This window comes from Sitophilus oryzae, unplaced genomic scaffold, assembly GCF_002938485.1.
Source record: "Sitophilus oryzae breed Bouriz unplaced genomic scaffold, Soryzae_2.0 scaffold_910_pilon_pilon, whole genome shotgun sequence".
NCBI lineage: Eukaryota > Metazoa > Arthropoda > Insecta > Coleoptera > Curculionidae > Sitophilus > Sitophilus oryzae.
In genome coordinates this window covers 628,170-647,531 of record NW_022147540.1, presented here as the reverse complement: position 1 = coordinate 647,531, position 19,362 = coordinate 628,170, and the positions used below count along the sequence as shown (strand labels likewise).

General features: G+C 29.9%; 1 protein-coding gene across 3 annotated transcripts in view; it reads left to right on the top strand.

The window, feature by feature from the left end:
* The first annotated feature begins 184 nt into the window (after positions 1-184).
* LOC115890779 (transcription cofactor vestigial-like protein 4) overlaps positions 185-19,362 on the top strand; it is an 82,755-nt gene continuing 63,577 nt past the window's right edge. The window contains exon 1 of one of the 3 annotated variants that reach the window (XM_030911117.1): positions 185-552. The gene's annotated coding sequence lies outside the window, so the exon portion shown is untranslated. Of the gene's footprint in view, positions 553-677; positions 697-19,362 lie in introns of those variants that run through there. The other 2 variants (XM_030911115.1, XM_030911118.1) reach the window with 2 other exon arrangements.

Below are 19,362 nucleotides of genomic sequence, written 5' to 3'. Positions count from 1 at the left end.
TCCATCACTTACTTAACATTGAAAATCGTAGAGAGCTGGCCCACAGAGACTATCAATACTACTTTCTCATGTTTAAAGCAACCATGCGATGCGGGCAGCGCGACCAATAAGATCAAAGTTCGCGTTACACCATCCCAAGTTTATCTAACAGAATTTGTCCTTAGGTAAATATTTTGACAGTGATAATAGAAAGATATAAATAGAAACGTGTATTTTACGTTGTGTTATTTCGTTTTAGATCAATATTTCTCAAAATATTAATAAAATAGTATTAAAGAAACTGTGAAAAGGTCTCGAAGTTTTACAGTGTTGCGCGGACTGGTTTAGTTCAGACGTTTGTCGCCAGGGGACCAGTGTAAATATTTGGCATTCTTCGCATTCCGAACTTGCAGGTTCGAGTAAAATGTCAAATTCTTTTCTCAAGTTTACTGTTTAGTGCGGTACGGTCTGGAAAAAAGTACAATTCGACGGTACCGTCGATAATTCGGTAGTTTTTTTGGTGAAATTAGTGCTTCCCTGCGCAGGAAAATCACCCCTATAGATACAGAAAGGGTAAGTACACAAGGCACGTGACGTTTTGTTTGTATTGATTTTCAAGGGGGTGGGAATATACGAATATACCCCCGGTCTTATCGACTTTATTTTTCTGTTTTTCACGTGCGGTGGAGTTGTGGGAGCTGGTCTGGTGCTTTCGGGGTAATTTCCATATTTTTTTATATTAAAATTCTTGCTTTTTTTACTACCTATCTATATCCGCTTGCGAGAAAGATAAAAAAAGAAAGTGTAACTGCCGCATTGTTTTCTATACACAATGTATACGTTATAGTGTTTTAGTTGTGCAATTTCTAGTGACCTACAAATTCTTTTTTCGTGTTGTCAATTGTTCGGAAAAGAATTCCAAATATTCTTTCAATTCGGGTCGTCAGCAACACAGCAGAAATTACATTACTCCGATTTGTACCTTTACAATTAGAGATTGCATGAAAGTGTACATGAAATTCCATAGTTTTCTCTCTAGAAATGAATGATTTGCGGTTTAGATTAATTTAAATTTCTAAAATCCATCCACGATTTTTTTAAATTTACTTTTTCTACATTAACTGACTGTTTGCGTTGATTAATAATAATTGCCCCAAATACTAAAAAACTGAGTTTTGTATGTGCATTAGACAGTGTGGTAAAAAGTAACACCTTAAAAATGATATTTCATTTTTTAATAAATGCTTATTTATAACAACAGACGTTCATTTTGATAACTTATTATTATATTATTATATTGATTTATTATTGATTGACAAATGGGCTACTAATATTATCGTTTTACTAAAAACGATAATATTACTAGCCTGTACATTTTGTACATTTGTTGTTTTAAAAACAATCTAAAATGTCAATATTCCATGGATATATTGATAAATGAGGTCTAAATTATAAGAAAATGCATTTTCTACGAAAACTTGAAGGGATAGCTAAAAAGTGGTATAATACAATTTGATAGACAATTAAATTGTGCATCTGATTCCCATAAAATATACAGGGTATTCCATTTAAATTAACAAGTTATTGCCGTTTAAAGCTAGTAATTATTTAAAATAAATTTTTAGACACTCTGTATAAGGTAGTATAATTTTTATTATTGTAACACAATAACTGATCAATAAATAAACTCTAGTAAATATTTAGTATTAAAAACTTTGATACCCTCGGAGAAATGAAGCCTTAAAATTTATACTGCAATTTCACAAAATTGAAAATATTTCAAAAACGGTAAGGTTTAAGTATAATAAACCTTAATCAAATTTACCTTTATTTTAATCGTAGAAACTAAAAATGTAATAATATACAGGGTGTTCCATTTAAAAAAATACAACTTTGATATTTTTTACTTATTTGGTACACTCTGTATCTTGTAAAATTATTTTTAAATTGTACCTTTAATAGTCCTTCATCGAACCCAAAACTTACAATTTGTAAAAATATAATCGTTTAGCTACAATACTCCGTGTCGTATGTGGTGAACAACCCTGTATAATTTATATACAAAAATATGAATGCTCCAGAGAATTTTAATTTTTAATTTTATTTGCGACTATTTTGAATAACTCTGTAGCACACAATATTTTTTTTTGTAAAATTATATCAAAGAAATAAAAAAAATATGAGTTAAAATTATGAATTTATCATAAAAAGAAAATAACATATTTTTGAACTTCATGTTTCTTTTTTGAATTGCATGCTCTCTAGTATGATGAATATTTGAGTTATATATTTATATAAAATAAAATAAACAGACATATATATTTTTTGACGTAGTTTCGGCACATAAAAATATGTTTACAGTCTGTATTTTGTAAACGTAAATATTTCGAACAACTCAGAAATTTATGAAACATCTGTCCGAACACATGTCTTCGAAATATTCTTAAGGCATCTGTTCATTATCTCCAAAATTGCCTTCCTTTCTCTACAGCCCTCTTTTTAAGTATGCCTCTCTGGAATTTTAGGTCCTTTTTTAAATTTTCTCATCGTAAACATAAATATATTTTATTTGACTAGGTTTAACTAGGTTAGTTATTAAGTTGTATTTTAAAAAAATGTCTATACCTATGTGGCGGATTCATCTATCCAAAAAAATCCTTATGGGTTTTTCGCCACTGCACTGCAAGAAAAATCTACAAAATAAAATAGTTATTTTTTGTAAACACTTCTGCGTTAAACCTAAACGGACGCTGCTTGTCAGAAGTTGTGTTTACAGTAATAAAAATTTTCCTAACAAAAAAAAATGCTTAACGTTTCGGAAAGTTTTCTCTTTCCGTCGTCGGAAGCAAAAAAAAAATAAAGAATCAAGAAAAAAACTATTTAAAATATTTAAATTGAACTATTCGAGAACACTTTACTTTTTAAAACAGATACGTCTACAAGAAATTGTTGACGTTCTGTTAAAATGACATTATATTAAGTTAAACTTCAAACTTTCTGTATGATTATTTTTAAATTTCACGTTATGTTTATTTATGTAATGTTCTTTAAAATCAAAGAAGCGATTGCCATACATTACTAACATCTACAGATGCATGAGCAATACATTTATTTTTATTAGATTGAATTAAAAAGCCTCTTTTATTTTTCTTTTAGAGGCTATCGCTTCTTTCATTATAATTTTGGCGTTATTAAAATTTATTCTGTGCCCTGTGTCCCATGAATGCTGACAAATCTTAGATTTGTGAAAATCTCCCTTTCTTAAATAATCTTTATGTTCTTTAATTCTAACATTTAAGGGTCTAGATGTTTCACCAATGTAAAATTTATCGCATTCACAGGGTATTTGGTATATTACATTTTTTGTTTGTTCTGTATTCATTGGTTTAGTATGTGATAAAATTGATCTAAGTGTATTTTGTGTTTTGAAAGATGTTTGTATGTTATATTGTTTTCCTATCCTTCTTATTTTTTCCGAAACGCCTCGTATGTATGGAATTTTAAGTTGTATATATTGTGTATTGTTATCTTTGTGTCTATGATTTGTGGGGTTTGTATTTCGTTTAATGTTTTGTCAATAAAATATGGTGGATAGTCGTTTTTTATTAATGTATTTTTTATGTGGTTTATATCTTTGTTTAGTGAAATGTCGTCTGTACATATTATTTTTGCCCTATCATATAAACTTTTTATAACACTTTTTTTTACACTTATACTGTGATTAGATGTGAAATTTAAGTATCTATCTGTGTTTGTGGGTTTTCTGTAAATATCTAAAATTAGTTTATTTTGAAATTTTGACACTAAAACATCAAGAAATGGCAAACGATTACCTCTCTCTACTTCTAAAGTAAATTTTATGGTAGGTTCGCGAGAATTTATATATTCCAAAAAAATGTCTATTTCAGAAACGTTATGTTGCCATATTGCAAAAATATCATCAACATAACGCAGCTCTATTACAGGCTTTTTTGAAAAACTATTTATTGTATTATTTTCAAAATCTTCCATAAAAATATTACTTAACAAAGGAGAGAGAGGTGATCCCATTGCCATACCGAAATCTTGTTGAAAAATTCATTATTTGATTGGAAATAAGTAGTTTTAACACGAAGTGTCAACAATTCCAAAATACTATCTATGTTTAATTTTGTTCTATCTATTAAATGTGTATCTTGTTCTAATCTATCCCTAACTATTTTAAGTGATTTATCTACCGGCACATTAGTGAAAAGACTAACAACGTCAAAACTAACCATTAAACTGTTAGGTGTTATATTAATTTTTGAATTTTTTTCTATAAAGTGTGGTGTGTTTTTAATGTATGAATCGGTGTTATTTGCAATCGGATTTAATATGTCTAGTAAAAATTTTGCTAACGGATGGCATGGAGAATTTATACTACTCATACTGACTATAGGTCTAAAAGGCATACCCTGTTTGTGTATTTTCGGTAAACCGTGTAAATGAGGTGGTTTACTGTAATGGGGTGTTAATAATGTTCGTTGTAAGTCTGTTAATATATGTTTGTATTTGTATAAAGTTCTGTATATTTTTCTTTCAATAGTTGGTGTTGGGTCTTTTGAAAGTTTTGTGTAACTACCGTTATTTATAAGATCTGTAATTTTGTTATTATATTCGTCTAAATCTATAACTACTATAGCATTACATTAACTACTGTATTCATTCATGGGACACAGGGCACAGAATAAATTTTAATAACGCCAAAATTATAATGAAAGAAGCGATAGCCTCTAAAAGAAAAATAAAAGAGGCTTTTTTAATTCAATCTAATAAAAATAAATGTATTGCTCATGCATCTGTAGATGTTAGTAATGTATGGCAATCGCTTCTTTGATTTTAAAGAACATTACATAAATAAACATAACATACGTGAAATTTAAAAATAATCATACAGAAAGTTTGGGTTTTTTGGTTTTACCTTATTAAGTAATTATCAGGTAGTAATTGTTAATTTTGAAGTTTAACTTAATATAATGTCATTTTAACAGAACGTCAACGATTTCTTGTAGACGTATCTGTTTTAAAAAGTAAAGTGTTCTCGAATAGTTCAATTTAAATATTTTAAATACTTTTTTTTTATATATATTTTTTTTGCTTCCGACGACGGAAAGAGAAAACTTTCCGAAACGTTAAGCATTTTTTTCTTTGTTAGGCAAATTTTTATTACTGTAAACACAACTTCTGACAAGCAGCGTCCGTTTAGGTTTAACGCCAGAAGTGTTTACAAAAAATAACTATTTTATTTTGTAGATTTTTCTTGCAGTGCAGTGGCGAAAAACCCATAAGGATTTTTTTGGATAAGTTATATTTTGTTATGACGATTTTTTGAGTATTTTTATGAGGCAATATTTTTTTATTTTGTTTTCCCATATGTATGAAAAATGAGACTTTCTTAGTTTCCCTAATATCACTGTAATCACAAAACTTCAATACATTTCCGTATTGTAACAGAATTTTAAATTATGTCTTTGTTTTCGAGAAAATTTAGTCCAAACATAAGGAATATTTTGTTGATGTTTGACCATCAAAATCTTAAAAACAAAGAAGTTGTCTACAAATGTGCGACAATACGGATATAGTATCCTTTATCTTTAATTTCCTTCTTCATTTGTGTAAAAATACCTAGCCGGTTTTACATAAAACGTTAAATGCCGAACGCTTATTTTGCTACTGAAATGGACTCAAGTTTCCCCTATTCCTACAGCAAGATGCCACTTACCCTCCCTAAAGAACTACTATGTTTATGTTTATTAGACAAGGTTGTGGTCCTATAAACAGACACATGGAATATGTTTAGTCTCTTACGTAAATCTCAACCTAGTCTTTTTTAGACGTGTATTTTTGGTATTTATTTTATTTTTGTGTGTACAGGGTGTTCCATATTGGGGTGGATATGTTGGAAACCATAAGAGTCTACGCAGGAGGTCAAATTATTGCCAAGTTTTGCAATGTTATTTCCAATAAAACTAGGCTTTGACAATTTAAGGAATATATTCAGAAAAAAATTAAATACTTATTGGAAAATCGTTTTTATTTCCTGGCTTTATTTGAAGAAATATTTTTAAAATATTAGTTCACTTTATGAGACTTTATAATGGTGCCATTAAATGGCCAATCAGATATTTAGATTACCATCATAAACTATTTTTTTTTAAATATGGACCTGGATTTTGTATTTAATTTTATAAAATCTTTATACTATACAGTATGTCCCCGTATGGTCTTTACATGAGGAAACCCCTTGTGCTTGTTCTAATATGATTAATACCGTTTACACTTTTCCAAATTTCCATACCATTTTAGAGAAAATTAAAAAAAAACATGAAAATATAGTTGAATTTTCTTCTAAAAAAAAGTCCTAAAAATCAAAAGATGGCTTGAAAGAATTTTAATTAACGTCATATTTTTGGCTGTTTTTTTTTCAAAGATTGTATACTGACATAATATCAAATTTATTGTCTTTTCTACACTTTTAGTCTGTAGTACTAGTCTAGACGCACGTGGTAACCACAAATAACTTACCGTTTTCAAAAGAATTATAAACTACCTCTATAACGAGTTTGGTATGGCGTTGCCAAAACCCATCTGTCGGCGTTCTGTCTTTCACGAAAAAATATTTTGTCATCAGAATTTTTCGCCACTTCCAGGCTCAGAGTGGTAAAAAGTAAAAAAGCAAACGCGCTTTTCTGATACTGTTCTTTCCAAGTTTTTTAAAGGATAGTAATTACAAAATGGGACACCCTGTATACAGGTGAACCTTAAATAAGTGCCACATTTTTTGGAGGTTGTATATTTCAGCCTCAGAAACACATCTGTGGTTTTTTTCCGTGAACAAAAAATGTCTAAAATGTTAAAAGTTGCATTTTTTGAGAAATGTTTCGTAAATTTACATAATATTTTGATAATACGGTCGCATATGTAGTACTTAGGTATAGATTAAACTTAGAGAAGCGAAAAAAGCAGAAAAATTCAGTGTTTCTCAAAATTAAAAAAAAAACTAAAGTATGTAATGCATAAATCGGGTATTTTGGACTAAGTATTTCAATAACGACAAAGAAAAAAACTTTTATCGAGATCTACCAGCCCTCAAAATACTTTTTTGAAAAGACCCACACCCTGTATATTTTATTGTCGCTCTGAACACCCAACGTGCGTTCTGTTTGGTTTCTTTGGAATTTTTGCATACCAGAATCAAAAATGTTGGCATAAATCCCTTCGCGAGATATTTTTCACTTCGAGTATGTCCAAGACGTCACTCGTGAGCGGCACTTTTTGCTGCCAAAAATGCGGTGATGCTTTTGTTTCCGCGACACATCTAATAGTTTGTCTAGAAGCAAAAATATTTATTTTTTTTAACACGCATAGGCCGCACAGAATGTCTATTACTATTATTATCTGCCAATTAATATTATTTTTTCTCGTATTTTTGTGAAACGTGAACATTATTTGTCGCAATTTAGAACTACATATAGTCTTGGTATCAATAGCTTCCTAAATAACATTTTTATCTAAATTATTACAAAAACACTTATAGTTTTAGCAGATTCGTCTATACAGGGTGTTTCAAAACAAATGCGAAAAACTTCAGGGGGTGATTCCTTGTTCAAAATAAAGGGTAGTTTGCTTTATAAACGTTGGGTCAAAAGTCAATCATTAGGGAGATATCGCGGTACAAAGAGGGCGGAAAAATAATATTTTTCTTTTTATCTTGAAAACGAAAAGCGATAGACTAATGAAATTTTATGGAAACATTACTGTTATGAAAACACACTTTCTGGTAATTTTCTTACTTTTTTAAAATGAGTGGAAGGGGTTGAAATAAACTACCCCTATCATTCTTTTTAACGAAATTTAAAGAAAAATCTTATCAAACGCACGCAAAAAAAATAATTTGGATAGTTTAGTTTGTTTAGAAACTTTTTTATCTCTTGTGTTTTTTTGATAAAACTCACCGATTTGAAATTAAAAAATAAAATGTAAAGCATTACATGTCAGGACAAAAAACATTTTTAGATAAAGAATCTAGTGGGCAGCTACTAATACTAATCTAGATAATAACGTATTGCAGTAGGGTAATGTCAAATAAAACAATATTAGAAACATCCTAAAAAGTGACAGCGGCCGACTAGATTTTTTCCTAAAAAAATTACAGCTGCCCACTAGATTCTTTATCTAAAAATGTTTTTAGTCCTGACATGTAATGCTTTACATTTTATTTTTTAATTTCAAATCGGTGAGTTTTATAAAAAAAATACAAGAGATAAAAAAGTTTCTAAACAAACTAAACTATCCAAATTAATTTTTTTGCATGTGTTTGATAAGATTTTTCTTTAAATTTCGTTAACAAGAGTGATAGGGGTAGTTTATTTCAACCCCTTTCACTCATTTTAAAAAAGTGAAAAAATTACCAGAAAGTGTGTTTTCATAACAGTAATGCTTCCATAAAATTTCATTAGTCTATCTCTTTTCGTTTTCAAGATAAAAAATAAGAACATTACTTTTCCGCCATCTTTGTACCGCGATATCTCCCTAATGGTTGACTTTTGACCCAACGTTTATGAAGCAAACTACCCTTTATTTTGAACAAGGAATCACCCCCTGAAGTTTTTCGCATTTGTTTTGAAACACCCTGTATAAGGTGAGTATTAAATAAGTGCAAATAGTTTTAGGGGTAGTATATTTCTACCCCAGAAAAACGTCTACGTCTTCGAGCTGTTTTTCGTGATTTTTTTTCAAAATTTGGAATTTTTTGAATTTTTTTTTTGGAAATTCTTTTAGTTAAAAAACATAATTTCTTGATAATATGGCACCATAGTGAGTAGATTTTTACAAGAAAAAAAAAACAGGAAAGATCAGTGGTCAAAATTTAAGCAAACATCATTTTTTTGAAAATTTTCGAAGTAAAATAACTGGCTATTTTGGACTTATTTGAAAAACGGTAAAGAGCTTAGACAAGGAAAGAGAGGGGACAGGTAACACGACAGCTAAAAGTGAGGCAAGTTGTCACCACTCGAAATTCTCCAATGGCGTAGCATCAGAAATTAGCTTGTACCTAGACGGTACAAAATATTTAGTTAAACGTAAACTAATATATCGTTCATTTTTGAGTAATGCATGTACAATTTTGTATTTTATAGTCTCACCTTTATAATATTAGAATATCTAAGTCGATAATGCAAAGCAAAATAAAAACACTAAATCACCACAATACACCAAAACACTTTTACTTTTACACTGGACGTAGTTATTCAGTTTATAATCATCTGCTGATGATGCTAACATGGTTAGCGAAACGCGCGTCCAGTGTAAAAAGTAAAGTGTTTTAGTGTATTGTAGTGATTTAGTGTTTTTAAATGAATGTTAAACCAAAGGTTCCAACCCTCAACTGTAATCGATAATGCAAAAAGTTATTTAACAGTCACAATGGACTGATTATCAAGACAATTATTTTTTATTAACGTGTGTATAATGTATAATTAAATAAAAAATAATGTAATAACATATATTTTAAACGTGTATATACATACATACTGTATGATCGAAAAAAACGGCGTCTTGTTTGTTTGGAAATGACAATTTCACAAATGAATATTAAAAATTACTTATTATTCATTGAATATTGAATCCGTAAGCAAGTGTGAAGAGAATTGGCTAGATTCATTATTATACCGTATAATCGAAAAAAAAACGACGTCCAGTTGGCTTGTAAATTACGATCGATGACATTCCCCATATAAAATGACATAAAAACTATACAAAAAGACATCGAAAAAGACGGCGTCAGCGATGGCTATGAAATGAAGATCGCTGTCATTTTATATGTAAAATTATATGGGGAATGTCGTCGATTGTCATTTACAAGCCAACTGGACGTCGTTTTTTTTTTTGACCATACGGTATAATAATGAATCTAGCCATTGTACACTTGCGTACGGATTTAATGAATATTGTAATTTTTAATATTTGTTTACCTTCAGTCATAAGAATATCCTATTTTTAAGAATATCCGAATTTATTCACAAAAAAATAAAACAATTCTAGAAGCTTTGTGTTATTTTATTTATTTTTAAATTTTTATTAATTACTCACTGAAACTATTATTATACACTTAAATTAGCAAATTTTTTGAAAGGATATTTAAAAAAATATATGTATGTAGTAACAAGTAGCCCACCACAAGTTTGTCCACCCCCAACAAATCTTGGCAGGTAAATTTAAGTTTTATATAACTATACATATAGATTTTTTATCACTAGAATTTTTAATTTTTTATAGTTTACAATTATTTTACATATTTGATAACAATACTTCATACATTTTTTACATGTAAAATATCTAAAAAAATGTTTATTGCAGAAATTGTATTTATCTGACTATAATTCCCTACGTCACTGGTGAAATCCGGTCTGTGTAGCAATATTTATAGTTTCAAACATTAATTATAATACAGGATATTGAAAATACTACTTGGAATTATTAAAAATAGTGTGGTTTGGATGCGGTACAAGACATATTAAAAGCATTTTACATATTTTTACTGCTATAATGAAAAAAATGTACATTTTATGACCACATAACAAAAGTTGTGATTTGGAATTGGCGGTATCTGAAAACTGTTTATGTCAGCTTGATACCAGTAGCAAAAATGTGACATTTCTAATAAAAAAAAAGCGCTACACTAGGCTTACTTTATTTTGTTATTTATTATGTATCGTTTACAGGGGAATATAAGAAAAGTATTAGCAACAGTTTCATGTAAACATTTTGAAATTAATATTTCTAAGTAATGACCTATCTGGGAACCACCGTGCAACTGTTCAAATTGCCTTATATCTATCAAAAATAGTACTTTAACCGCAAGGGTAGACTAAATGATACTTTAACAGCGAGGATAGGTTAAAAACTTTATTTCCTCTCGCACGTTTTTTAATTGCTTCTAATATAGTTATTCGGGATTTAAAAGGAAGTAGTTTGGGGTATGGCGTTTGTCGCCTCAGCCTGAATATCTGTTGGTAATTTACTTATTTCGTTTGGAGCCATTTCTGGCTCCAATTCAATCAGCAATCGACACGAAAGAGAATTAAAAATTCACAGATTTTGCAACATGCGCAACCATCATAGGCGTATTGAAAATACCAGACACAAGTCGGCGATTGTCGGCAATCACCTGTTGGCTCCTACCACGTAGGAGCTCGAATTATGCAAAAAGGGGGGCCAGTTTAGATTAAGTTTAGATTATGTCTATATTTTTATTAATGCAAAATCAACTAAAACCAAATTCTAATCTAACCTAAACTCACTCCCTCTTTTGCATATTTCGGGCTATTACCTGGGTATCCTTGTAATGTAAATGTTAATTTATACTCGAATTGAGTTGCCTCACAGTATGGGCGTATTTTGAACCCCTACCGTGCATATTTACTGTAGATAAAAATAAATTAAAATATAGTTGGCTCAACGATAATTTAGTTTGCAGCTTCTTTTCATCATACCTAATAAAAAACCGTCACAACCACTACTCATAGTATGTACCTATGTATTTTTAAACATCATGAGATTTAAGATACATAGGTGCCCATAATATGAGTAGCGGTATTGACGGTTTCATCATATTTTGTTATGAGGAAAATAAGCAGCAAAATATATTATCGATTGCAGCAACTATACCTATAGGGAAATTAAAATAACTTTGGTTGCACATCATAATACGACCACCAGCAAACTCCATAAGACGACGCATGGTGTCATTGATGACGTGCACTCAAAGTTGTTTTAATTTCCCTACACTTAGTTTACAAAGTTTACATTCAGTATGTCCAATTAATACAGAACATTATACCTATGCATATTTTTTAAAATTTGCTACCATTATATTTTGATAGTTGAGTTTTTGAAATTATTTGTTAGCTTCTTAAACAAAACAGACCCATAATAATTCAAATCTTTATCATTCAAAACTTCCAAGAATTATGAAGTAATCTTACGTCAAATTTTTTTAAAATTATTGCATGCCTTAAGTATTTGCAAAGTTAACAAAAATATATCTTTGCATACCTTGCAATAAATATATTTGGTCCAATTTATCAGTTCTATATCATATCCGAAATTCAGATGATGATAATTCCGATTCAAATGATAATTATTATTTACAACAATATTCAAACAATAAAAACTTATCCCAATAAATATTTAGCAACGCCTTGGCTTCATTTGTTTTTACGCCTGTTGGCGGTGGATACCATGCAAGCTTTTTCTTTAAGTCTTTTTTCTTTTGTCCTAAGTTGCTAATTAAACAAATAATAATCATAAAAAATATAAGTCCTAATAGCCTAAATTTTAGAAAAATGTATCAGCAGATCCGATGAGACCCGAGTTATTATGTTTTGGAACCTAATGATTTAATTAATTATTCCCTTTAATGCATTTACCTATCTATCCTACGCGCCGAGAAAAAATATTGCATTAGTCTAAATTTATTATTTATGTGAGTCCGCTCTTTCATGTATAATTTGCCCCTTGCTTCGCATACGGAAAGAGTTAAATTAAAATAGTCAAACTGTACCTAACAATCCATATGCCTTGACGCATAATCTCTTTTATAATATTGGCTTTTTTTATCCGCCGGCCCATACTAAACATCCATATCCATAAAATAGTTGGCCCACTGATAAGACCTCGTTTCGGCCTCGGTCCTCGAACGTCCTTGCAACGCCGGCTAAACTCTTACGTGTTGACAAGTTGATGATTAGGCAGGTTATTGAACTCGGCCGTACCACATCGCATCTAGCATGTCGCTTTTTCAAAGATGGGTCCCATATAAACGCGCCCAGAAGTATTTTCAATACTAAAAATATTGACTCAAAACTGACAACTAAAGAGACAGCTTTATTTATTTGTCAAATTACATAGAAACCAACGCCAACCCAGCACAATATTTTTTCTACTCGTAATAAATTCCTTGAAATAATAATTTGAATATTTTTTAGAACGTAAGTGCGCGGCCACACAGAAAGCGTTTTTTGCGTTTTTAGCGTGAAGCGTCTTTTGCGTCTAAAACAAAATAACAGGATTATATAGGAGTGGCCCCACCAAAAGCGTCTAGCGTTCGGCGTGTCTCGCAAAAGACGCAAATAAAAACAAATCAATTTGTTTTCTGTAGCGTCTTTAGCGTTTTCTATGAGACCCCGTCATAGGAGGACGTAATATTTAATAATACAATAAAAATAAATTAAATAGTATGCATTTTTTTTCATTTTAGGATATTACCTAAAAATATTTTTATAGAGAACATCTACTCTCTCTGTTTCTCAGGAAGATTCTATTAAATTCAAAAATTTGAAGGAAATGTTTGAAAAAATGTAGTTTGAAATGTTGAAAGAATAATAAATTAAAGGAATATTTTCTAAAAGTGTTTTTTTTTCTGCCTAAAAAAGGTGTAAAAAAACAGAAACAAATAGTTTTTTACGTGTAACAAATAGTTTTTTACAGGTCATTTTTTTTCTGTAAAAAAAGTTTTTTACCAGAAACAATAAGTTTTTGACGCGTAAAAATTAATTTTTTACGTGTAACAAATAGTTTTTTACACGTAAAAAATATTTTTTTTTGCGTAAAAAAGTTTTTTTTACCGGAAACAATATGTTTTTGCGCGTAAAAAATAGTTATTTACGTGTAACAAATAGATCTTTACACGTAACAAATAGTTTTTTACACGTAAAAAATATTTTTTTTTTGCGTAAAAAAGGTTTTCTACCAGAAACAATAAGTTTTTGCCGCGTAAAAATTAGTTTTTTACTTGTAACAAATGATTTTTTTCTGTATATACCGTTGACTGTTAAACCGATATTTTATGAAGTCTGAGAAATTGAAATAAAGACTTTAAATATTTTTTGTTTGTTTTTAATTTTGTACTTGTTATGTTTATTTATGTTATGTGGTGTTTTAGATGAAAAAAAATATAATATTTCATTATTCCAGTGGTTTAAAACGTAAGTTATTTTTTAAAAATTCTTTTTTTACTATTCACAAGTTTTGATGATAATTTTTCAAAAATTAAATATTGGAGTCGGCCGGACCGGACTGACAGAAATTATTGTTGATTGTCGTTACAAAGACCACCATGACACCGTTTTTTTTTTTCGAGACTTATGGTATTTCCACTAAGATTATGTTATGTGTTTTAACATTTAGTTATCATGTTTAATATATACCTAGAAGAAGAATACCTGTGTCTTAATCCAAAGTAAATACATTTTATCAAAATATTAATAATAGCTTTAATTAAGGCATTTATATTCAATTAAAATTCTTTAACGTAAAAGACCAACGAGTGACCTTAATGAGCGTCTATTATATTTTTTTGTATTAAGATACGAAGGTTATAATTTTATAATTAAAATTAAACGGCGCACATCGGTATAAAGTATTTAGGTCGTTGGTTTATTTTGTACGCGAAATTTAAAAAAAGTGTGATAACCATGAGATTGGTTACTATAGGAACCTGCACATTATCAAAATTTCTGAAGAAAAAACGTCGAAATCTTGCCATGGTTACAGTGTTTATTCTTTTTCTAATATCACTGTCATTGAAAAGTCATATTATTGCTGTTTGTTGGCTTAGCTTCAGAAGTTGATCTCTATATGCAGTTCATACCAAATATACTTTTAGTTATGTGATTAAGCTTGACCGGCACAGTGTTGCCCACTTTTATATATTTTCTTTAAATCAAAATATTTTAGGAAACAAATTTTTTTAAAGCAAAGCTAGAATTTCCATTAACATACAAAGTGGATAAAATTTTCTCACATTTATGTCAGCATGAGAAAAAACAATATGGCGATATTATTATTTAACTTGGTAATACCGTATGATCGAAAAAAATGGCGTCCAGTTGGCCTGGAAATGACGATCGATGACATTTCCCATATAATTTTACCTTTGAATAAGAAGACTAAGGAAGGAGCATAATGCTATCCATGTATTCATGCATGGTGGGCGGAAAAGGCACCATAAAAGCTCTCTAGGGTGGGGATCCTTGACAGTTCTGTTTGACGATTCATTTGACACATTTGAATTTGATTTGAAATGTTGTGGATTTGTCAGTCTTTACGGAGCATATTTTATGTTATTTATTATTTATTCTACTACTGCTAGTTGTATAAAGGTAGTAAATCTAGATGGAAATTGTGACAGAACTTAAATTAACAGTGACACTATCGCGATTTATCGAAAAAGACTCTAAAATAGTTGGTTGTGTAGCGTGCGGTAGATTTCGGTTAAAATTGAGTGAAATAATGGAACAACTTTTCGCTAGTAAGTGACTATATAATATACATATGTGTAGTAAACCGATCATTTATGAAATTCACTTAAATTAACTAAATTATATATTTTTCTTGCATTTTAGCTTTTATTTATTACTTGTCAAAGATTAGATGTCAAAGAATTTAGATACGTTAATTTGACTTCAGTAGCGTATCGGATGTTTGTGTTAATAAATACTTATTATAACTTATCTATTTTTATTAGAATTATATATTTTTATAACAATTTTAATAACTATCAACATTTATTCACAACGTAAAATAAAACAACAAATTATTGAGTCTACCCCACGTCTACCCTACATCATAGTTTTACATTTTTTAAATAAAATTAGAACGACACTGATAAACCGGAATTTAAGTCGGCCATATTTGAGGCCCATCGCGGTGTACCTAAGATTTTTGATATGCTCCTTCCTTAGTCTTCTTATTCAAAGTAATTTTACATATAAAATGACAGCGATCGTCATTTCATAGACACCGCTGACGCTGTTTTTATTCGATCATACGGTATTTGAGGGGTAGTTTCATCTCGTTGGAATTTGACTTTCGAAAAATCCGTTTGCCAAAAATAAGCTTTTTACGTCAAGCAGTTTAAGCAGAATCGTGGTTAAGAAATTACCCAACTTTTTGGATGATTTTTTAAAAAATTTCAAAATATATAAAAAAATTATGCTTTTCCAAGCGTTTTCCCGAAAGACTAACCGTTTTTTAAATAACAAATATTGTAATATATGAGGGGCGTTTTCACCCTCTTGGAATTTGAGATTCTAGCAACCCCTTCTATCGAACCTCTACACCCCACAGTCAATCCGTTTGCTAAAAATCAGCTTTAAACGTCAAGCAGTTTAAGCAGAATCGTGATTACTCAATGATCATATTTTATGAAACACCCTGTATAAATTTATAAAAATCTTAAAATATTTAAAACAACAAAATAAAATGTACGTGTTTAAGAGTTTTTCCGAAAAACTCACCGGTTTTTAAATAAAAAATATTTTAATATTTGAGGGATAGTTTCACCCCCTTAGAATTCGAGTTTCGAAAAATCCCTTCTTATCGAACCTCTACACCTTAAAGTCAATCTGTTTTCCAAAAATCAGCTTTTTACGTCAAGCGCTTTAAGCAGGATCGTGATTAATCAATGACCAGATTTTTTGAAATACCCTGTATATATTTTTAAAAAATCTTAAAATATGTAAAAAACAAAATAAAACATACGTGTTTCAGCGTTTTTTCGGAAACTTGACCGTTTTTTAAATAAAAAATATCGTAATATTTGAGGGGTGAAAAATCCCTTCTTATCGAACCTTTACACCCTAGAATCAACCTGTATGCCAAAATTGAGCTTCTTACGTTGAGTGGTTTGAGCAGGATCGTGATTAATCAGTATGTCAGTCACTTAAGGATTTTATATATTAGTATACATTAAAGCTTCTGGTCTTAAAACCATCTCTGGTAAAGTATCTGCCGACAAACAATAATAATATGACTTTCCAATGAGAGTGACTTTAGAAAAATTATAACCATTATTTCATAAGCAGTATGATGAGGACGAGGACCAAAAGCCAAGGCGTACTTTTAATGCTAAGGTTGCTATAAATCATTGCTGTCTTCTTCAAAATCGAATATCTCCAATAAAAATGCAGCTATTCAAATAAACCAAAAAACAAACTATGGAGAAAAGACACACCTTGGTAATAAAGTGACTTTTAAGTTTCTTACTTTCTTAAACCATTCTACAGGGCGTTTCAAACTTTCGTCATAATAACAACACTTTGTTTTTCCTCGTATAATAGCCAGATGGGTACTGGAAATCATCTCAATCGACTTTAAAATCATAATGAATTGTTTTCTGATAAAAAATATAATAATTAATATAGAATTTCCGACATTTTTCTGTATATTTTTAATGAATCAATCACCAAACCGCCTAATTGATTCGTTATTTTCGCTTCAACAAATCGATGATTACCGCCATTACCGAGGGCAAATACAAAATAGCAATAAATTCTATAAACAAATAGCGAACAGCTTCTCCGATAACGATTCCATTTGAATTAATCGCGTTAAAATATTTACTAGTATTTCCTGCGAGCGCCCGACCATTGCGGTGCATAAATATTTTCGTTCAAGTGGCCGCGATAGTGTTGTCAGTCTGACAGCATTTGTCTAGGCCCCGATCTTTATCCCTATATCTTTAGACTTCACCGATTAAGATTCTTGGGATAAGTGGGATTCTTTTTGAATTCCTTATACAATTACAACCGTTTGTAATGAGTGTCGCACATATCATAAAAACTATTATTTGTAGGAACAAATAAATTAGTGCCTTGTCCCAGCTACTGAAGGTATTCTTTATTTCCTTTTGGTAAATCAGAGAATAGGTACATTAAAGAAATGCTAACTTCATGTTAAAAAATGGAAACAGACGCCACCTGGTGTCGCCTGGCAGTACTAGCTAAATTGAGGGGAATTGGAGGGGCGGGGCTTAAAAGAGGGGAAATTTAAAAAAAAATATTTTTATAAGTATCACTGACAGTATCACTGTTTAAAGTTAATAAACATATTTTTTATTACTTTAATATAATTTAATGTATTAAAAAATATGTCTATTAACTTTACACAGCAAATCAATGATATTATTAAAGGCTTATTATTTTCAGAGAAAATTCATAGTAAATAAATTACACATTAGTAAACAATATCATTTATTTTTTAGAGCTGCGATTTATATTACAATAATATTGAAATATATATATTTTTTTAACAATGAAAAAGAATATCCCGGAACCTGAAAAAGAAAGATGATCAATTAATGACTTAAATTAGTTCAAAATACATTTTGCAAATAACTAGTGAATTGGACAGATAAACATACTATTAAAAAGACATTTTAGTAGTATGTTATCATCTATTTACTGATAATACATAAGTATATAATAGGTAAATAACATGCATAAGGCACTATGATACAACTACCTGTATCATGATAACACACAATCACAAAAAATATATGCTAATTTAAATTCCTTTAATGATCTAATGAAACACTATCTAGCCTCAATGCATGCCATTCCAAAGGCAAAAAAACTGTTATACCAAATAAATATAAGCTGAATAAAACATAAACCAAGCCAACGTGCATAAACAACCAAAAAATTTTATATATCGCACATCCCGTTCAAAAGTTTACTAACTCAAAATAGAGAATATAGAGAACATTGTCAGGAGAAGTAAAAGAAAATTTAAGTTAACGCAATATGCTCCTTTTTGCATATTAATGGCCAAATAATGTAATGTTGATTTAATAAAAATTTAACTGGCATCCTTCTGAGGTATAAATCAGATTAAAAGGACATTGTTTTTGTAATAATTGTTTGTTTTGTAAACATTTTTTGAAGACAATACAGTTTTGAACGGGCTGTGCGATATAAACAAGGATCTTACTATTATTTGAGGTTAGAAAGTATTTAAATAATATAAAACATAATCGAAATCATTTTTCATCATAAATTATAGAGGTACTTACGTGTTTTGATATTATTATCAGGAAATAATACGTTTAGTTAAACAGGTACGCTGCCAGGCAAGTTCTATCGGCGGTTTGGTTGAAAAAGTTAAAATCTAAAAATACAAAAATACGTTTACATCTTAGTTGTATTTACGAATAAAGTATTTGTGTGTAATTTCTGACTTACCAGTTAACTGAATAATCGCGTTAAATACATCCAAATGGTAATTTAATATTGTAAAAAAGCAAAATTGTTTTAAATCACTTGCCAGGACAGCCCGGCCAGCTTCTTTGTTGGCAAAATGGCCGCAGTATCATGATTTAAGCAATGTGAGTGACAAAGAAAGCCAATGCCTGGCAGATGTTGCTTTCTTTGTTGTTGGTCCTGGCACGTTTAAATTTGACTGTTGCCTGTTTTCCCATACAAGTGACACCCCCGTGTGGTAAATGGATTCTCTTTTATGTAGGTAAAAGTAACGCTTATCGTGTTTCTTCAGTTTTTTTTTAATATTTTCTTCATTTCA